At 44.7% G+C, this 8537-nt stretch overlaps 1 non-coding gene across 1 annotated transcript; it reads right to left on the bottom strand.

The window, feature by feature from the left end:
- Positions 1-8056: 8056 nt before the first annotated feature.
- LOC119938449 lies at positions 8057-8194 on the bottom strand. The gene has a single exon (XR_005454437.1). It is a non-coding gene; the product is annotated as a small nucleolar RNA SNORA7 (small nucleolar RNA).
- Positions 8195-8537: the final 343 nt, after the last annotated feature.

Consider the following 8537-nt stretch of genomic DNA (forward strand, 5'->3'; position numbering starts at 1 on the left):
TCCCAGGCCTCTGCACTATCCACAAGGCTACGCTACTCCTCTAAAATGGTGACAGTTTTCCCCTTAGTTTCAGTCCTCATAGTACAGTTCTCTCCAACCTACTTTGGTTTTTCCAAAAATGATTTCGAGCATTACTTACAATCCTGTCCCCTATTTTGGGTGCCACAATATACAGTTCTGAACTAATGTTGATATTTTTTGTACTCTCAAGTGCTTAGTACGGTGCTCTGTACATAATAAGTACTCAGTGAATATCACTGAGTGATTGATTTGGTGGCCACCCCAACAACCTGCCATCTGCTGTATCAAATTCCCTATGCTTTTACTCAACCCCGTGAGATGGACACACTTAGCCAACATACCTTGCACTTGGTCTCAAGTTGGGCTTCACAAGATGGAGAACTTATCACCAGGTTCCGTGATTTTCTCCCGATTCCATGCTATTCGAATTTTCCCTTTGAAGTTACAATTAAGAGCTGTGGAGTTATTGTTGTTGATGATTATGATGATGGAGCCTACAAAGATTTGTACTCATATTAGAACAGGAAGTAAAGCTGATTTTATGATACTTGTTAAACACTTACATTGTAGCAAGTGCTGAGGCAGATACAAGTTAATCAGGTTGGAGACAGTCCCTGTCCCACATAGGGCTCACAATCTTAACCCCCATTTTACAGATAAGTAACTGGGCCCCAGAGAAATGAAGTGACTTACTCAAGGCTATACAGCAGAGAAGGCACAGAGCCAGGATTAGAACCAGGGTCCTTCTAACTCCCAGGCTCATACTCTCTTCACTAGCCCATATGATATCTCTTATGTTCTTTGCTTAATCAAGCTTATCCCATGCCCTTTGTTGGGTAGGGATTGTCTTTGTCGCCAAATTTTACTTTCTGAGCACTTAGTACAGTGCTCTGCACACAGTAAGTGCTCAATACATACAATTGAATGAATATTAAGTGCAGGCTTAGAATGTTTAGCATCATTTAAGATCACAGAGCCTGAGAAACTCACAAGAGGATAGGGGAAGAATCACTGAAAACTGTAGAGTGGTTGGAATTTGCTGTCCTTTCTTTTAAACTGTTTCCTTGAAAGCACCTGATGTGACCAATCAGTGCCTCATCTGCCCTCAATTGCTCTCAGCCTTCATTCCAACAGATATCTCCATGAGCCCCTAGACCACTTGGGCCAGGCTAACCTTAAATAAGCAAACCTGAAATAGTTTGCAAATCACCAGCAACTTGAGCCCAAGAGATTCCATTATGTTTTGCTTGGGGAGTACCCAGTGAAATTAAAGATTCTTTTAATCAATCAATCAATGGTATTTATTGAGCACTTATGTGTGCAGAGCACAGCAATGGGCACTTGGGAGATTAATAATAGTAATAATAATAATAATAACAATGATGATGGCATTTATTCAGCACTTACTCTGTGCAAAGTACTGTTCTAAGCACTGGGGAGATTACAAGGTGATCAGGTTGTCCCACGGGGGGCTCAGAGTCTTAATCCCCATTTTACAGATGAGGTAACTGAGGCACAGAGAAGTTATGTGACTTGCCCAAAGTCACATAGCTGACAGTTGGTGGAGTCGGGATTTGAATCCATGACCTCTGACTCCAAAGCCCGTGCTCTTTTCCACTGAGCCATGGTACTATACAACAGAGTTGGTTGATACATTCCCTGCCCATAATGAACTTTTTGTTCTGTCTGATGATGCCAGAGTTTTATCTGGCAGCAGTCATTGATAGTAATTCATTTATAAGCTCTTGTTTCCCCTACTTCCTCTCCTATACACTTATATATGTCCCCGTTAAGCACTCAATATTCACCCCATCAGCCCTCCAGCACTTATGTACATACCCATAAATGATTTTAAGGTGTGTATCCCACTCTGAGCTGTAAATTCCTTCATGTCTGGGTACACGTCTACTAACTCTGTTGTATTGTACTCCCCCACACGCTTAGTAGAGTGCTCTGCAAATAGTAAATTCTCAGTAAATACCACTGATTGACTTGATCCCTTTTAGACTTAGATCATAAGAAATGACGGTCCCTCATAAAGAAGTTGGGCCTTGAAGAGATGGGGCTTCCAAGCAAGACCCTTATCTCTGCCTTTCATTCCTTGTGCCGATGCTCTAAGAAAGAGCTACACTTCAGTCTGAAAATAGAGCCCCATTTGGATCCAGATCTCCTGGAGGCCCGGAAGAGCAACCTGAAGTTCATTCATTCATTCATTCAATCGTATTTATTGAGCGCTTACTGTGCGCAGAGCACTGGACTAAGCACTTGGGAAGTACAAGTTGGCAACATATAGAGACGGTCCCTACCTAACAATGGGCTCACAGTCTAGAAGTTCAGCTCTCCGAATGTGTACGACTGTTTCCCAGAAAAGATCGGGCTGGGAGGTTCCTCTAGTTCATGCCCCTCCTCCAGGAGAGCTTCACCTAAAACCAGCCCAGGCAGATGGCTACTTAGTGAACTCCGGAGGATGTAGCCCACTTCTGCCTTCATTTACATTGGCATCTTTACATTTCAGATAGGGGGAATGTTAAAGGTTCATTTGGGGATTTAGACTAATTCAATATAATCAAATAATGATAATGATGATTACCAATAATCCCAGTCCAAACCCTGCTTTATAAACAAACAAAACCAACCCATGTTGTTTATTGATATTGCTGCTCCTTTAAGCAGATGTACGTCAAGAAGGACTCAGAGAAGATAAGTAACTTTGAGGGTCCACTAAAGGAATTGAATGAGAGAATTATAGTAAGCAAAATAAAGCCAATTATTAACTCATCTGCTGGAAGGATTACATATATGTAAAGTCAACATTTTATTTTGTACAGACTCTATTTAAAAGACAGAACTGTTAGGTACCTGTCATTTTAAAAGGAGTTTTTAAAATTTCAACAAAATATAATTGGATATTTTTAGCTATTGTGTGCATTGTTATGATGTGTGGAAACCAGATGAATCTGTGATACAAGAATAATATGAATCACAACAAGAGTTTTAGAGTCCTTAAGATGTATAACACCAAATTAGATGCTTAAACGTGGGACAGGGACTGCGTCCAACCCGATTTGCTTGTATCCACCCCAGTGTTTAGAACAATGCCTAGCACATAGTGAAGCAGCATGGCTCAGTGGAAAGAGCGCAGGCTTTGGAGTCAGAGGTCATGGGTTCAAATCCGAGCTCTGCCAATTGTCAGCTGTGTGACTTTGGGCAAGTCACTTAACTTCTCTGGGCCTCAGTTCCCTCATCTGTAAAATGGGGATTAAGACTGTGACCCCCCCGTGGGACAACCTGATTACCTTGTTACCTCCCCAGCACTTAGAAAAGTGCTTTGCACATAGTCAGTGCTTAATAAATGCCATTATTATTATTATTAAGCACTTAACAAATGCCATTTTTTATTATTTTAAAATAAATTCTTACCCTCAAAGCTCAAGCTTTTCCCCTGATTTACAATAAAATCCATCAGGCCATTAAGACCAATCCCCTTTAGCCCCTGCCACTTTTCTCTGGAAAAGTAAAAGCCTACTCCAGCTGACATCTTAGATGTCCGAGGACATCGAGATCTTAGATATCAGCAGGAGTTGGAAAACTTCAGCATTCAGGGGAAACACCGTCTATTTGTTTATCTTCAAGATGTCTTTTTTCCCCTGAGAGGAAAGAACTTGCATTGATCCTTCGTTTTGCTTTTCTAAGGAAAAAAACCAAGCTCCGTCCTGAAAACCACCAGTTGACTACCTTGATGGAGAAGGAGAAAAAGTTACTGGAAGAATGACTGGCAAAAATATTCTCAGGGAAAAAGATTTAAGTGATAGTGTATCCTTGCTTTCGCCTCAGTTCTTTACTTCATAATATGATATTTGGCGTTGTCACTTGGATTAGCATCCTTTATTCATTATTTATCAGTAATGTATTTATATTAATGCCAGTTTAGACGTTATGGGATCTCTCAGGGTCGCACCTGGAGAGTTTCCAGTACTCTGCCAGTCTCGGCTATGGGAGGGAGAGTCAAGCAGAGGCCTACCCATTCCATAATGCCAACATTATTATTATTATTATTCCCAGCTTGAGCAGTGGCTAGCAAGTGGAAGGCAACCCGCTTCAAGTCAAAACTCACCCATGCCGGGCAGCAGCGGCATGGAAGACGAGGTTGGAGACTCGAGTTCACTGTGCAGAAGGAGGCAATAGCAAACCACTTCCATTTCCTTACCAAGAAAACTCTATGAGTACATTACCAGAACGATTGCAGATGGAGAGTGTGGCACTGTGGGAGAGATGTGTCCGTGGTGTTGCTACTGGTCAGAATCAACTCAACGGCATATGACAAAACAAGACAAGTCTTTATGGGGGCAGAGCATGTGTCTACCAACTTTGTTATAGTGTAGTTTCCCAAATGCTTAGTACAGTGCTCTGCACATAGTGAACACTCAGTAAATATGAATGATTGATTGATTATATTGTACTTTCCCAAGCCCTTGGTACAAGTGCTCTGCACACAGTGAGCATTCAATAAAGACAATTGATTAATTGATTGATTTGGCGCCTGTGTCATTTCTGACATGGATTCTGGGAACTCTCATGATAGGCAACCTCTGAAGGAGGAAAGGATACTACTGGATTTACTAGGCTTTTATCCTGAGCCTCAGTGACACAGTTTTTTGGGCATAGACTCAGTGTTTGCAGCAAAAAAAATATTGGTTAAACTCATAGCTCTCTTCTTCCCTTCAAAACCCTACTGAGAGCTCACCTCCTCCAGGAGGCCTTCCCAGACTGAGCTGCCTTTTTCCTCTCCTCCTCTCCATCCCCCCCAACTCCTTCCCCTCCCCACAGCTCTTGTATATATTTGTACAGATTTATTACTCTATTTACTTTACTTGTACATATTTACTACTCTTTATTTTTGTTAATGATGTGTATATAGCTGTAATTCTATTTATTCTGAAGGTTTTCACACCTGTCTAAATGTTTTGTTTTATTGTCTGTCTCCCCCTTCTAGACTGTGAGCCCGTTGGTGGGTAGGGACCGTCTCTATATGTTGCCAACTTGTACTTCCCAAGAGCTTAGTACAGTGCTCTGCAAACAGTAAGCACTCAATAAATACGATTGAATGAATGAATTGAGACATACCTTCCTCATAGAGCGAGCGCAGTATTAGGTGGGCCAAAGGATGAAAATAATTTGGATTTATGTGGGTTGAGGAATAGAGTTCAGTAAAATCTTGTTCCTTCACAATTCAGGGAAACTGAAAAAGTAATTACACATTTAAAGCGATTGAACTCTGATATTTCCTGTTAATTCGTGGAGAAAATATGGGAATAGCCTTGAATGGTCCTAACTGTCGGTAGAGGGAGAAAGTCACGGAAACGCCATTTTGTTTACATTTTTCTCTCTTCCTCTCATCCTCTCATCCAAGACTGAACTCCTTGTCTTCCCTCCCAAACCCTGCCCTCTCCCTGACTTTCCCATCTCTGTTGACGGCACTACCATCCTTCCTGTCTCACAAGCCTGCAACCTTGGTGTCATCCTCGACTCCGCTCTCTCATTCACCCCTCACATCCAAGCCGTCACCAAAACCTGCCGGTCTCAGCTCCGCAACATTGCCAAGATCCGCCCTTTCCTCTCCATCCCAACCGCTACCCTGCTCGTTCAAGCTCTCATCCTATCCCGTCCGGACTACTGTATCAGCCTCCTCTCCGATCTCCCATCCTCTTGTCTCTCCCCACTTCAATCCATACTTCACGCCGCTGCCCGGATTGTCTTTGTCCAGAAACGCTCTCGGCTTGTTACTCCCCTTCTCAAAAATCTCCAGTGGCTACCAATCAACCTGCACATCAGGCAGAAACTCCTCACCCTGGGCTTCAAGGCTGTCCATCCCCTCGCCCCCTCCTACCTCATCTCCCTTCTCTCCTTCTCCAGCCCAGCCCGCACCCTCCGCTCCTCTGCCGCTAATCTCCTCACCGTGCCTCGTTCTCGCCTGTCCTGCCGTCGACCTCCTGGCCCACGTCATCCCCCGGGCCTGGAATGCCCTCCCTCTGCCCATCCGCCAAGCTAGCTCTCTTCCTCCCTTCAAGGCCCTACTGAGAGCTCACCTCTTCCAGGAGGCCTTCCCAGACTGAGCCCCCTCCTTCCTTTCCCCCTCCTTCCCCTCTCCACCCCCCCGCCTTCCCTCCTTCCCTTCCCCACAGCACCTGTATATATGTATATACGTTTGTACGTATTTATTAGTCTATTTATTTATTTATTTTACTTGTACATATCTATTTTATTTATTTTATTTTGGTAATATGTTTTGTTTTGTTCTCTGTCTCCCCCTTCTAGACTGTGAGCCCACTGTTGAGTAGGGACCGTCTCTATATGTTGCCAACTTGTACTTCCCAAGTGCTTAGTACAGTGCTCTGCACACAGTAAGCGCTCAATAAATACGATTGATTGATTGATTGATCCTAATTGGGATGGTTTGTCGCTGCTATCTCAGCATAGGCTGTCTTGAACTTATTCGGCAAGATTTGCAGGGTGGTATCTGACCAAACAGGGCAGCAAACTACGCAGCTTCTCCCCAACTTTCTGAACCATTCACGTATTGGAGCTCCCCTAGTCTGAGAAGCAGGATGGCCTAGCAGATAAAGCACGGGCTTGGGAGCCAGAAGACCTGGGTTCTAACCTTGACTCCATCCCTTGCCTGCTGTGTGACCTTGGGCGAGTCACTTAACTTCTCTGAGTCTCAATTTCCTCAACCGCAAAGTGAGGATTCAATGCCTGTTCTCCCTCCTACCTATACTGTGAGGCCCATGTGGGACAGGGACTGTATCCAACCCAACTCATATCTACCCCAGTGCTTAGAACAGTGCTTGAAATGTAGTAAGCGCTTCATAAATACCATAGAAAAAACAAACTCTGGAGGACCCCAGGTCTGCAGGGATGTGACCTGGGACTTAGCCTCTCCTGGCATTCCCATCACTTTTCAGGAGGGGATTCCATGCCCAGTGTTTAGAAAGGTGTTTGACACATAGTAAATGTGTAACAAACACCACACACAAAAGAACCTCTGTAATCATCACTGTACTTTTAAAGCACTTACTACGTGACAAGCACTGATCTAAGCGCTGGGGTAGGTACATGTTTCTCAGGTTGGATGCAGTCCTTGTCCCTCATGGGGCTCACACTGTCAATCCCCATTTTACAGATGAGGTAACTGAAGCCCAGAGAAGTGAAGCAACTTGCCCAAGGTCACACAGCAGACATGTGGTGGAGCTGGAATTAGAACCTAGGTCCTTTTAACTCCATGGCCCATGCTCTATCTCCTAAGCCATGCTGCCCAGACCTGAAGAGATGAGATCTGAGATCCAGTTTCTCCTCACACTCCTACCACCTTTTAGGAGGAGATCACATAGCAGGTGCTTAACCATAAAAAATAAACAAGCTCTGGAGGTCCCCAGGCCTTCAGGGATGAGACTGAGACTTGGCCTCTCCCCACACACCCACCACTTTTCAGGAGGAGACCATACGCCCAGAGCTTAGAACAGTGTTTGACACGAAGTGGTTGAGAAGCAGAATAGCCTAGTGGATAGAGCACGGGCCTGGAACTTAGAAGGAACTGCGTTGTCTTCTGTGTGTGACTTTGGGCAAGTCACTTTGCTTGCCTCATCTGTAAAGTGGGGATTAAGACTGGGTCTCCCATATGGGACAGGGTCTGTATCCAACCTCATTAGCTTGTATCTAGCCCTGCATTCAGAACAGTGCCTGGCACATAGTAAGCGCTTAGCAAATACCATTAAAACACACACACACACACACAAACCATAGTAAGTGCTTCTTGTCTTATGCCGTCGAGTCGTTTCCGACCCATAGCAACACGACGGACACATCTCTTCCAGAACGCCCCGCTCTCCATCTGTAATCGTTCTGCTCGGATGTCTATAGAGTTTTCTTGGTAAAAATACGGAATTGGTTTGCCATTGCCACCTTCCACACAGTAAACTCGAATCTCCGCCCTCGATTCTCTCCCGTGCCACTGGCTGCCCAGCATGGGTGAGTTTTGACTTGTAGCAGATTGCCTTCCACTCGCTAGCCACTGGCCAAGCTAGGAATGGGATGCTTGGGACTCTGCTTGAATCTCCCTCCCATAGCCGAGGCTGGTAGAGAACTGGAAACTCTCCAGGTGCCATCCTGAGAGGGCAGTAAGTGCTTCACAAATACCATAATGAAAAAACTCTGGACGTCCTCAGACCTGCAGGGATGAAACCCAACACCAGGCCTCTCCCTCAACTCCCACCACTTTTCAGGAAGGGATCATGTGTTTGCCTCCATCAGAGCTACTACAAGGGAAGATTTGGCCAAGCAGCATTCAGTCCGTTCCAGATGTTGGGAACATCCGGGACCTCTAATGCCTCAGGAAGGAGGTTGGTCCTGAGCACTGCTGGTGGTTTAAAGTCAGTTGTTTCTGGTGGGTTTGTTGTATGGAGTTTCTCCTTGTGCTTCCTCTTCTGTAGATGGTCAGTTCTTTGAGGGCAGGGACTGTC

This window comes from Tachyglossus aculeatus, chromosome 1, assembly GCF_015852505.1.
Source record: "Tachyglossus aculeatus isolate mTacAcu1 chromosome 1, mTacAcu1.pri, whole genome shotgun sequence".
Lineage (NCBI taxonomy): Eukaryota > Metazoa > Chordata > Mammalia > Monotremata > Tachyglossidae > Tachyglossus > Tachyglossus aculeatus.